Here is a 12440-nt window from a genome sequence, read left to right as displayed (position 1 = left end):
GGCCTGGACTCGAAGCCTGTCTCCAACACAAAGTGGCTGTGTGATTTTAGGGAGACTCATCTAACCTCTCTGAGTCTCTAAAATGATGCCTTGTAAAGTGAGCATAGTAATGTTATCTTTTGGTGTTATTTAAGGATTAACTTTGTATGAGTTTTACCAAATGGGAAGTGCCACGTGACTATGAGCTGGTTATAAATTTATCTGCCTGGAGGAATCATTCACAATAACCCAAATGAATTGTGTCTCTCTGGGCCTCCCAGAGGTTGTCCATTAAGGGGCTTTAAATGCAATTCTGAGAACTACCTCAAGGTGTGGAAATGAGGGGTGTGCCATGAAAGCCAGCCGGTTTCCGCAGGTAGCTGAGGGCCACCCCCAGCTGCCTTTGTTCCCTGTACATAGCCCCCTCCCTGGAGGAGCACAGTTGCATCCCCTCGTGCCTACCTGCACTCCATACTCTGTGGTTCCCAAGGCCCTTGCACTCTTTTATTCTTCCAGTAAACCTGTCAGGTTAGCAGAGCAGGCAAACACCCTCCCTTCACCCACATGCACTTTTTATGAATCACTTGCCTGCGGCCACAAAACTCAAAAGGACAGTTTCCTCTGCAGCCTGGAACCCCCGGCTTGGAGGGTCAGCTGGGAGTTGAACCCAGGTTTCTAACAGCCTTGCAGCCCACAGCCCAGGCCTTGAGCACGAGTTTAACAAAAGCCCTACGGGCCGCAGTCTTGAGGGTGAACAGACCCTCCCCGCCGCCCCGCCATTAACACAGAATTCCTCGGCAACCCTGACTAGACCTGGGCACCTGCTTCTACCCACGGGTTTTTATTTTCTTGCATTTGTTTCCAAGGGGACCAGTAGGCACTTGCCCTCCCTGCTTTGGTCCTCTCTCCCTGTGTGTAATTGGGAGCGCCCTGTTGGCCTTGCACGGTGATGAATGGGCTTTCTCAGGCGAGCAGGCAGTGACTGAAGCCCTGCCAGCGTGCGGGCCCTCCTCTGCAGCACCGCACTCGGATGTGATTAGCCCCGCGTGTCACAATGCTTGGCAACAGTTCCGGGAGGCAGCGAGGGCTTTGTTCCTGCCGCCGTCCTGTCAGCTGGCTGCCATTCATTTGGCTGCCAGCCTGCTTGGCCTTCCACGTCATCCTGGGCTGCTCCCTGCTCCCTCAGCTAGTGGTTAGTCCGTCACCCCAGCGTTTTCAGGGAAGGCTTGGGGTACGCGTGTGCAATTTCCGTGCCTTCCCCTAAAGCAGCTTCGGAATTATCTAGACAAGGAGCAAACCCTGCAGGGTTTAGGAGAGAGGCTCCTGGAGTTCTCTTGTTTGCTGGTGCAGAGGAGAAAGGATCACGTGTGGCAGAATTTGGCCTAGCACCCAGGCTCTCGGATCTGTACAGCAAGTGTTGGGGTGGGGGGAGGGGTTCAGCATTTGTTACTACAAAACATTTCAATGGAGCACATATTGTGTGCCTGGCACTGTTCTAGACCCTGGGAATAAAGCAGTGAACAATACAGATGAAAATCCCTGCTTTATGGACCCAACATTCTGAGGTGGGAAGGGGATTGAGAAGAGACAGGCAAATAAACTTAAAAGTAGCTATGTTAAAGGATGCTATGGAGAAAATTAAAACAGGCGAGAAGAACCTGGCCGTACGGGATGCTCTTCCTAGCATCCACACAGTGCGCAGCACAGAGTAGGTCCCTGACTCTGATCTGTCCAGCTCGTCAGGGCTGGGTCTGAGTCCCACACCTCCCAGCTACAGCCGATGGGGGCTGCTAGGATGGGAAGCCCTCCTAGAATGACCTGCCAATCCTGCTGACAGGGGTTTCCCCGAGCAGCGAGACTCCACCCAGTGCAACCCCCTCTACCCAATCCTGCCAGGATGTCCTCTTCTGCTATATCTTGTCCTCCTCCCTCCTCCAAATACCCTCTGAACCCAGCCGTTTGGACCTGCATAGTCCAGTGCAGGGACTAGTGGGAAGACCCACTAACAAGCAGACCGCGGTAGTACCGAATGCTGCGGGATCTGGCAGGGCCTGTGCGGGGCAGGGCAGAGTTTTCTGTGGAGGGCTGTCCTGTGCATGGTAGCACTGCGGGCAGCATCCCAGGCCTCAAACTGCCAGATGCCAGTAGCACTCTACCTCCAAATTAGGACAACAAAAATATCTCCAGACATTGCCAGTGTTCCCTTTTGCAAATCACCCTTCACTTGAGAACCACTAGTTTAGCTCAGTGTCACTCAGCTTATTTGACCGAAAAGCACCTTTTATTTGCTGGGGGCAGGGGGGGACATCTGTTAACACTGCATGTGACTGTGTTATTCTGAAAACTCTGGGAAGTGCTGCATCCAGATAAAGCCCAGGTTCCCCATCACTGGTCAGGGACTTGGCTATACCCCACACCACATCAGTCCCTGTGTTTTATTTCAGTAAAGCCCAACAGTTTGCAGCTGCCTATGTACACTCCACATTTTATGTCCTGGGCCTTTGCTTCGGCTGCTCCCACTGCCGGGAATGCTCTCCCCCACCCGTCTTCACCTGGCTCACTGAGTCATTCTTTAAGATTACATTTGGGTATCACCTCTTGCAGGAAGCTTCCCCTGATGGCCAGATAGGACTGAGGACCTACTTTGCTCATGAACTTCCGTCGCACCTGACCCTCTGTCCTTCCCTCCTCTGAGGCCTGAGACAGGACCTGTAGCCCTCAGTCCTCCAGTCCTATAGTGTTGGTAGTTTGGGGTTATGAGCCCATTTCTCCCACTTGGCCTTCAAGGCAGAGATTCTGTTTTCATCTCCAGAACCTGGCAAAGTGTCTGGCACAGAGTATATGCTCCATAAATGGCAAAATGAATTGACAAGTAAGGAGAGTACAGAGGTGGAGGAGACACAGAGCGCGAGGACAAGAGAACACAGGCTTGGAGAAGGGAGAGAACCCGGGGGGAATCATCTTTCTACAGCTGAAGAAGGAATGATGAAGTGGCCTACCCCTCATTCCTCTTTCCTTCCAGCTAAACACTTCAATTGCCTTAACCTTTCATCTCACATCCGTCTCATTTCCCAGTCCTCTAATCATCTTTGCCGTTCACATCCCTCTGTGCCTTCTCTGCATTTTCCAAAGGCCGCTTTTGTGTTTAATGTGATGTGTTCAGAGCAGCAGGAACATGAGCCTGTTTCCCCGAGAGCATCACTTCCACTTAATTAGTTCGGAATTCCAGAATTCCCAGAGCCTCAGCACCCCTGGGCCTGGTGGCTGTGGGAGCAGCCCTGCCTCTGGGCACCAACGAATTGTTTTCACAGAGAAGTGAGTAGAGAGAATTGAACTGGTGATTATGCTAATGATTTCCTTTTCTGTGTCAGGACTGCTCCACAGGGAGGCCAGGCTTCTGGGGCTGGAGGGCAGAGGTTCAGGATGTTGGGGGGTGGGGGAGGGTCCCAGGCCTGGAAAGACTTGGTGCTCTGAGCTAGGGTGTGGAAAGTCTACACTAGAGGAGACATCTGAGAGATGTGGCATCTTGGCAGAGTTAGTGCCTTCAGCTGGGACGGGCTCAGGGTAGGGGTCCAGGGACTTCACAAATTCAAGGCTCTTGAATCCATAGCAGTCCTGTGAAGCTGTGAGGGACAGATGGAGGGACAGTCCCTAGGTACCGGCCAGGAGGGAGAACACAGTGAGCAGAAGAGGGGGTCATTCCCAACCCAGACCTTGCAACTCCCAGTCTGGAGGATTTCCATTACCCCAGAGCCCTTTCTGCCCACAGTGGACTTGGTGTCAGAGACAGAGGGGGCAGTGCCGGGGGCAGAAGCCCTTTAGCAGCCCTGACATCACGTGACACAGGCCCAGTGCGTGGCCGGGCAGCCTCAGACTCCCAGACCGTGGCATCCTGGCCAGCCTGTCGGCCTCTCTCATCAGCAGTGGCCTCCACCAGTGTGAACCTGTGCTCTCTAGAGTCCTCCTCATGGTCCTTCTGTCCAGCCTGCCTGTGCTGCCTGCCTCGGCTCTCCACGTGGCAGCTGTCTGGGAAGCCGTGTGGACCCCCTCACCCTTCAGTGGCCCAGCAGATTCCTGCCGTGTTGGCTTCTGTTTATCACTCGGGCTGGCTGGTTTTCGTCAATCAGACCGTCATCGGCCAGTCTGTCCGTCAGTCAACAAATGTCTCTTGAGGGCCAGGCACTGTTCTGGGTGATGGAGATACAGAAGAGAATGAGGCAGAGCTCCTGCTCTCGGGGAGCTTGGTTCCATCCTCAGGGGGTGTGGTTGGGACAATTTAGTGCAGGAAGAGGCAGGGGGCCCTGTGGGCTCCAGCACCTGCCTCGCTCTTTAATGAAGTCCATCTCCACTGCAGAGACTCAGGTAGCTCTGAGGTGGGTGACCCTGAGGGGGCCACTGTCTGGGCTGATGCCACCTCTGCCCCTGCTCCCCCAGGCTGCATGCAAGCAGCAGGAGATGCCACTCACACACACACACACACACGCACACACACACACACACTCAAGGATGCTCGGTGAGAGGCCTGGGGGCTCCTGAAGGAACACAGGGTCCACCAGTTCTGCCCTAAGTGGTGGGTTGAGGTCATTTAGCCTGGAAGTGTTTTCCAAAATTGACTACTCTGGCCGAACTTCATGCCACACTGATGGGAGGCATCGGGTGGAGAGATGGACAACGCAACTGGACACCCAGGTGCAGGCTGGGGCGAGTGACCTGGCCCCTCTGTGCCTCATTTTCCTCTGTAAGTAGGGACAGCACCAGGCCTGGCTCACAGGAGTACGTGTGGCTTACGGATGCCCGGTGTTAGCATAGAGGGCACACGGCAAGGGCTCAGCAGATGGCAGCTCGGTTGCCTCCCTGTCCCTCCAAAGGAAGCCTCCTCTCTGCCTTCTTGCTCACATCTCCTTGGCAACTGTCCAGAGTCCCAAGAGTGAGCTTCCTGAGAAGAACGCAGTGACAGAAATACTCGGCCACATCGGCAACTTCCCTGCTGGCAGCTGGTCCTGGATCATGGGCCTCCCCTGGGAGCTGCTGTGCTGTGTGTGTTTCTGGCTCTGTCATGCCCCTGGTGGCCTCAGGAAAGTCACCCAAACTCGCCCAGCCTCAGTTTCCACCCCTGTCAACCAGGGATAAGAATACCTCCCTCAAATGCTACTTGAGTGTGTTAAGTAATACAACATAGGCGTGGCCACCTTTCTTTATTCTCAAGAAAGAATGAGAGGATGGAGTGCCGAAGGAGAGGGCAGCAGTGGAGGTGGTCGTGCACTGAGGGAGGCACCTGGGGCCTGAGCGGAGTCAGGAGAGAACCCTAACAGCCGCACGCATGAACTCTCGCTGCCTGATGGCGCTGTGCTCACAGCTTTGTGTCCAACGTGCCTCAGTGAATCTTTACAAAAGCCTCACAAGTTAAGTATCATCCCATTTCACAGATGGGTAAAGGAGAGGCTAGAGAGATTAAGGAAGCTGCCTGAGGTCACCCACCTTGGAATAGGCAGAGCCAGAATTCAACCCAGCTGTCTACCACCACGGCTGCCCCATCGTGCTGCCGCCTTGGGCAAGGTGCAGGGTCTGTCCCGGCCCTGCAGCCCTGAGTCACTGCATCCCTCATCTGTGAAGTGGGCATGAGCATTCCAGCTCTAAATGGAATGTGTGACATTGACTTGAGGGTCCTCACCCCTCTCCAGCCCTGAGAGGGAAACACTTTATAAACAGGGGATTAGCTATTGGCCCTGCTGCCTTGAACCAGATCTCTTGTCCTGCCAAATTGTTGGAATGGTTCAGTGACAAGTAGGTTCTTAGGAAGAAATTTATGATGCCTTATTCAGAGTGAGTCACCGAATCCCCATGGTGAGAGGCACGGGGGAAGGGCCTTCTGCAGGGACAGGCTAACTCACCCTGGTCCCAGCTGCCCTGGGCCTGGCTGCCTCCCCAGGCCCCCACCAGAGGGTGAGTACTGACTGTCCAGGGAGGGTGAGGGCAGGGGGCAGAAGGAGACAGCCTCCAGCTGGGGAAAGTTGATGCCTCGTGGTGGATTTGTGTAGCCCTGAAAGGGCTCCAGAATTCCATTTCTGCCTGCCCCCGAATTTCCTAGGGTGCTTTTGAGTCAGGCTCCAGGTCCCTCCCTGAATCCTTTCCAAGGGTTTCGCATGACTCTCCCAAGCACTGGGTCAACCTAAGAATATTTCACAGTTTGGGTGAATCCTCTTCTCTCTGCCTTTGAATCACAAAAGAGGAAGGTGATAAAAATTTAAACTTGAGAGGAAGATTTAGCTTAGATGTTGCAGTTCTGTTGGGAGTGTTTTTTTCCCTTAAAAACTATACAGTGCCATGTTCATAAGCAAAGCTCCAGCCTTCAAAGTTGACTCTTTTGGTCATAAATGTGACTATGTTAGAAAGACCAGTATGAGAAAACGTCTGTCGAGGAATAGCAGGTGATCTCCTTAGACAGATGTCACCGAAGGTCACCAGACAAGGCCGACCCTCCCCTGTCTGCTCTCGGGTGCAGCGTGAGGGTTTCTTTGATGTATCCAAACCCAGAGGTTAGGCTGGAACACACACACAGGGCTCAGGATTCATGGTCTGCAGACATTGAAATGCCCATAGCGTGGACATGGTGAAAACCAGCTCACGTCACTGGTGGTCACCTGTCTAGTCATCCACATTTTGCAAATAGCTAAAGGCCAGGATGCAAAAGCAGACCAGTGGTAGCCAGAAATGGAGTCCGTAGTGTCGTTCACTGTGAAGTCCACCCCCTCTCCAGCAGGGGAGCCCGTCTGGCTTTTTCAGGCACTGTTGACTCCTACTTTAATCGTAATTCTAACATGGTAAACACTTTTATTTCTCAACCCAAACCACATTAGAAGGATATAAGTTGGAAGGATGGAAGAGCCTCTAGAGCTGAGATGTTCAGTATTTTGAGGGTTAGTGACCTCTCTGAAAATCTAAACTGTGAACTCTAGCCCCAGGAAGATGCTTTCACACCCAGTGTGTTCTATGCAGTATCAGGTGGCTCTTACCCCCTGAGGCTCAACCATAAAACCCAGATTAAGAAATGTTTCTGTGTAGGGGCTTCCCTGGTGGCGCAGTGGTTAAGAATCTGCCTGCCAATGCAGGGGACACAGGTTCAATCCCTGGTGTGGGAAGACCCCACATGCTGTGAAGCAACTAAGCCCGTGAGCCATGACTACTGAGCCCATGTGCCACAACTATTGAAGCCTGTGCGCCTAGAGCCCATGCTCTGCAACAAGAGAAGCCACCTCAATGAAAAGCCCGTGCACAACAAAGAGTAGCCCCCACTTATCGCAACTAGAGAAAGCCCGTGCACAGCAACAAAGACCCCACGCAGCCAATAAATAAATAAATATTTTTTAAAAATGTGAAGGGAACGTAAAGACACTTTTAGACATGCAGGACTCAAAACCTGAGCTCATCATGAAAGAGGAAGCCAGGGCATCTAGGAACAAAGGCCCCAGCAAAGGAAAGGGCAGAGGGACGTCTCAGGACCAAGAGCAAGGAGCCAGCCCAGCCCCAGCAGGGGAACCAGCACGGGGAAGGGACGTTTCCGGGCCAAGGGACACAGGGCAAGGACGGGCAGATGGTACAGCATGGGTGAGCCGTGGGCAAATTGTTGCTAGGCCCCAATAGATTGGTTGAAGGAACTGGGGGAAGTGGTTATACGTAGAAGAAACTAAGAAATGGGAAAGGGGTGTGGGATAATCTATTCTTGAAAAAAGAAAAAAGTATGAGAAAAGGCATTTAGGTGAATAGTTTGAAATCAAGAGTGAAAATCAAAAAAAAAAAGCAGCTACTGAGTTGGAAGTGGTTGCTTCTGGGGAGCAGGGCAGAGGAGTAGAGAGGCTTGAGCTGTGCTGCTAGTTTTTGCCATGCCTTTTAGCCCTACTTGGTGTTTAACGATGGGAATAGGTCACTTTAATAAAATAAACATTAATTTTTATGCAGAAATAAAGAGCATGGGCTCTAGATTCTGATTACCTGGGTTCAGATCTCTCTTTACTCTCTTTCTGGTGACAGGGCCTGAGTCGAGCCACTGGCCTTCCTCAGTTTCCTTATCTACCTTGTAAAATTGAGGTGAGACCTAAACATAATTTCTGTAAAGGGCCCAGCACAGAACATATACTCAAAAAATCATAGCCATTATAATTTTTAAGACTTCTGAGAAATGCCATGGTAGAGGGAAAGCAAACTCCACTGCCCCAGATTTGGGAGGAGTTGAGAAAGCCTGAGTAAAAGTCGCCCTTGCATGTGCCAGTACGTTCTCCAGCTCTTGTAAAGCTGCAAACACTCTGCGAGCTCCTGCCCCATGCCCTCACTATCTCGGTCATCAGCGACATCCTAGAGCGGCTTAGGAGGAGCTGGGCCTGTGGCAGAGAGTGGCGTTTCACATAAAGGCCCAAGTCATTCCCGGGGGTGGGGCGGGGAGGGCTGCTTGCAGGTTTCCCTTCTGATGCCATCGTCCCACACAGCACGCTGTCTCCATGGGAGGGGTCAAAAAGCAGCTGCAGCATGGGGCATCTGGGTGGGGAGAAGGCAGCGCCAGCCTCGGTGGGGGTGGGGAGCACAGTGGCATCAGACAGAAGGGTCCAGCCCCTGACCTGCCAGGGTCCCGGGCTCAGAGCCACCACAGGGATCTGGTGCCCCACCCAACTAAGGGGGCCTCCAAGGAGGGCCTGGGGATGAGTATGCTGACCCCCTGGCCTAAATACATGCACATACTTATTTAAACACACATATCAAATTGGGAAAGTCTGGAGAGAGAGAGGTATGCTGAAATGTTAACCAGAGTTCTCTCTGAATGGTGGGATTTGAAGTGATCTTCATCTCTTCTTACTTACCTGTATGTTTCAATTTTGGTAAAATGATCACACCTTCCCTTTGTAGTTTTAACTAATAATAATAATAATAATAAAGAACATGGTGGAGCTTCCTCCACAAAAGGGCAGACAGCAGTATCAAGCAGTATCAACAGTATTTCGTCTTGTGGAACTGAAAACCACAGCCACAGAAAGTTAGAGAAAATGAAAAAGCAGAGGACTTTGTACCAGATGAAGGGACAGGATAAAAACCCAGAAAAACAACTAAATGAAGAGGAGATAGGCACCCTTCCAGAAAAAGAATTCAGAATAATGATGGTGAAGATGATCCAGGACTTTGAAAAAAGACTGGATGCAAAGATCGAAAAGTTTACCAAAGACCTAGAAGAAGTAAAGAGCAAACAAACAGAGATATGCAACACAATAACTGAAATGAAAAATACACTAGAAGGAACTAATAGCAGATTAACTGAGGCAGAAGGGCGAATAAGTGACCTGGAAGACAGAATGGTGATCATCACTGATGCAGAAAAGAATAAAGAAAAAAGAATGAAAAGAACTGAAGACAGCCTAAGATACCTCTGGGACAATGTGAAATGCACCAACATTCGCATTATAGGGGTCCCAGAAGGAGATGAGAGAAAGGACCCGAGAAAATATGGGAAGAGATTATAGTTGAAAACTTCCCTAACATGGGAAAGGAGATAGCTACCCAAGTCCAGGAAGCGCAGAGAGTCCCAGGCAAGATAAACCCAAAGAGAAACACGCCAAGACATATAGTAGTCAAACTGACAAAAATTAAAGACAGAAAAGTTATTAAAAGCAACAAAGGAAAAATGACAAATAACATACAAGGGAACTCTCATAAGGTTAACAGCTGATTTCTCAGCAGAAATTCTGCAAGCCAGAAGGGAGTGGCATGATATATTTCAAGTGATGAAAGGGAAGAACCTACAACCAAGAATACTCTACCCAGCAGGGATCTCATTCAGATTTGATGGAGAAATCAAAAGCTTTACAGACAAGCAACAGCTAAGAGAATTCAGCACCACCAAACCAGCCCTACAACAAATGCTAAAGGAACTTCTCTAAGTGGGAAACATAAGAGAAAAGGACCTACAAAAACAAAAACAAGTGAGAGAATGGTAATAGGAACATACATATTGATAATTACCTTGAATGTAAGTGGACAAAATGCACCAACCAAAAGACACAGACTGGCTGAATGGATACAAAAACAAGACCCATATATATGCTGTCTCCAAGAGACCCACTTCAGACCGAGGCACACATACAGACAGAAAGTGAGGGGGTGGAAAAAGATATTCCATGCAAATGAAAATCAAAAGAAAGCTGGAGTAGCAATAGTCATATCAGATAAAATAGACTTTAAAATAAAAAAATGTTACAAGAGACAAGAAAGGACATTACATAAAGATCAAGGGATCCATCCAAGAAGAGGAGATCATTATAAATATATATACACCCAACATAGGAGCACCTCAATACGTAAGGCAAACGCTAACAACTATGAAAGAGGAAATGCAAGGCAGAAATAGAGACACAGATGTAGAGAACAAACACATGGACACCAAGTGGGGAAAGCGGGGAGGGTTGGGGGGGGATGAATTGGGAGTTTGGGATACCAAATTGTAGACTCTAAATATATGCTGTTTATTGTCTGTTAACTGTATCTCAATAAAAGTTCTTAAAAAAAAAAAAAAAAGAACAAGGTGATGAATCCCTGAACGGGGTGTGGGTACATGAGGAGGGAAAATTCCATGGCCCCTAAAAGTCATGGATCACCTTCAGCCTGAGAGACTCGGTAAGAGCAGGAAAAACACCAGTCCTCTGCCAGCCAGTGTTCCAAGAATTCGGAGGACCACCCCCCCCCCCCCCGCGTTGGGAGGGGTGCAGATGGGGGATGGCAAGGCAGAATGACAGACGACAGCTAAAGCTTCAATAGCCCTTAATGCATGCAAGGTGCTGCTCTATGCTGTAACTCATTTAACCCTCACAGTGACCTCATGAGGTGAGGTCACTTTTCATCCAACCTTAGTTCTTCCTTTTCTCCTTTATGGGTCCAGCCAAATAGAGTGATTTTCTGTTTCCCATATGGGATTCTTAGTTTCCACTTACTTGGCATTTTGTCTCCATGCCTTTGTTCAAGCTCTTTCCTCTTCCTAAATACTTCCACTCCTGTTTTCATGTGCATAATCTCTCTCTCAGAGAGAGAGCATAACAAGATGCTAACTCGTGCCTCAGGTAAGCTCCATCCCCTCTGAATTCTTATAATTCTCACTTGGTAACATCGTTCTGTCGTGTAATTGGTGCTGTAAGTTACGTTACAGTACATCAGCCTGGGTGCTCAGAAAAGGCATGCAGAGCGGGGCAAGACATGGTCCTGGCCCTGAGTGGCTTTCTGCCTGCCTAGGGAGAAGACACAGATACAGCCAAGTACCCGCAATAAAGAAAGGCCTTTAGACTAAGAGCTAAGGAGAGGAAGCGGGTCTGGGTTCTGCAGGGAGGCTTCCCAGAGGAGGTCAAGTGAACCAAAAGGGTCTTGAAAGGTGCCTGGGATTCCAGCGGGTGGAGAGGGAGAGGGAGGCCCCCAGCAGGGGAGGTAGGAGGGGTGATGCTGCCCCGTGGTGTAGGGCACTTGAACTGGTAGACTCCCAAGGGCAGGGTTCCCACTGGCTCATCTTTGTCTCCCCAGAGCGGTTCCCGGCCACAGGACACGTCTCTCCTGGCCCACGGTGAGTGTCACAGGGCCGCCACAGTGAGCATCAGGGACGCCAGCCTGAGGCTCTGCCCTGGGAGAAACCCCCCCATCGTCTCCTCCGGCAGTGCTCATAGTGCGTACATAAGCGAACATCTATTAAATGAGTGGTGGGCAACCCACGAAAGGACTCCAGGACCTGCTCTCAACTGGCAGGGCCCTCTGTGAGCTGCAGCGAGGCACTGCTCCTCTCTGGACCTTGGTTCCCCCAGCTGTCAGGTGAGATGGCCTCGAAGGCACAGGGAGCCCTACAGAGAGGGGCACAGGTCTCCAGCTTCCTGAGTGACTTCAGTAAGTAAATACATCTCTCTAAGCCTCAGTTTCCTTCTTTGTAAAATGGAACAATAATACTGCAGAACCTGAGCAGAACCTCATAACTAGGATCCCAAGAATTCAACTGCACAAAACTTGGAGTCTCACTACGGTAAGGATAAAAGAAGAGATAGGGCACTTGGAGCTAACTGCATTGTGTCTATTCAATTATCATGAGGTGTTATAGTAGGATTCTTGTGGATTAAATGTAGATACATGTATATACAATATATTAAAATGTGTTAATGTATATATAATGCTTAACACAGTATGTGTGCAATGGAAGTGACTAGTGGTAGCAAAACAAGAGCTTCCCAGCTGGGCTAAGTATGGGCTCGCTGAGAGAGGACTAGTGGGCTGGCTGGGAGCACGTCAGGGTCAGACTCTGGCAGGGCTGCTGAGCCCGCTCCCTGAGGCCAAGAATCCTGACACCCCAGCTGCTTCCAGGGCTGGTTCTGCTCTACCCAAGGTTAGATCCTGGAAATCCTGGGGAAAACTCTGACTTGCACATTACTTCTGAGCAGGCAAGAAAGAAACGTTTT

At 50.4% G+C, this 12440-nt stretch overlaps 1 long non-coding RNA gene across 2 annotated transcripts in view; it reads left to right on the top strand.

Annotated features, from left to right (window-relative positions):
• Nucleotides 1-12083, top strand: part of LOC130848916 (uncharacterized) — a 68286-nt gene extending 56203 nt beyond the window's left edge. For both annotated transcript variants that reach the window (XR_009052629.1, XR_009052630.1), the window contains exon 3: nucleotides 11524-12083. This is a non-coding gene — a long non-coding RNA (uncharacterized LOC130848916). The remainder of the gene's footprint in view (nucleotides 1-11523) is intronic.
• The last annotated feature ends 357 nt before the right edge of the window (nucleotides 12084-12440 follow it).

Source organism: Hippopotamus amphibius, chromosome 3 (assembly GCF_030028045.1).
Source record: "Hippopotamus amphibius kiboko isolate mHipAmp2 chromosome 3, mHipAmp2.hap2, whole genome shotgun sequence".
NCBI classification, from domain to species: Eukaryota; Metazoa; Chordata; class Mammalia; order Artiodactyla; family Hippopotamidae; genus Hippopotamus; species Hippopotamus amphibius.
Note: the sequence above shows the minus strand (reverse complement) of the source record. Positions and strands in the feature narration are given on the sequence as shown.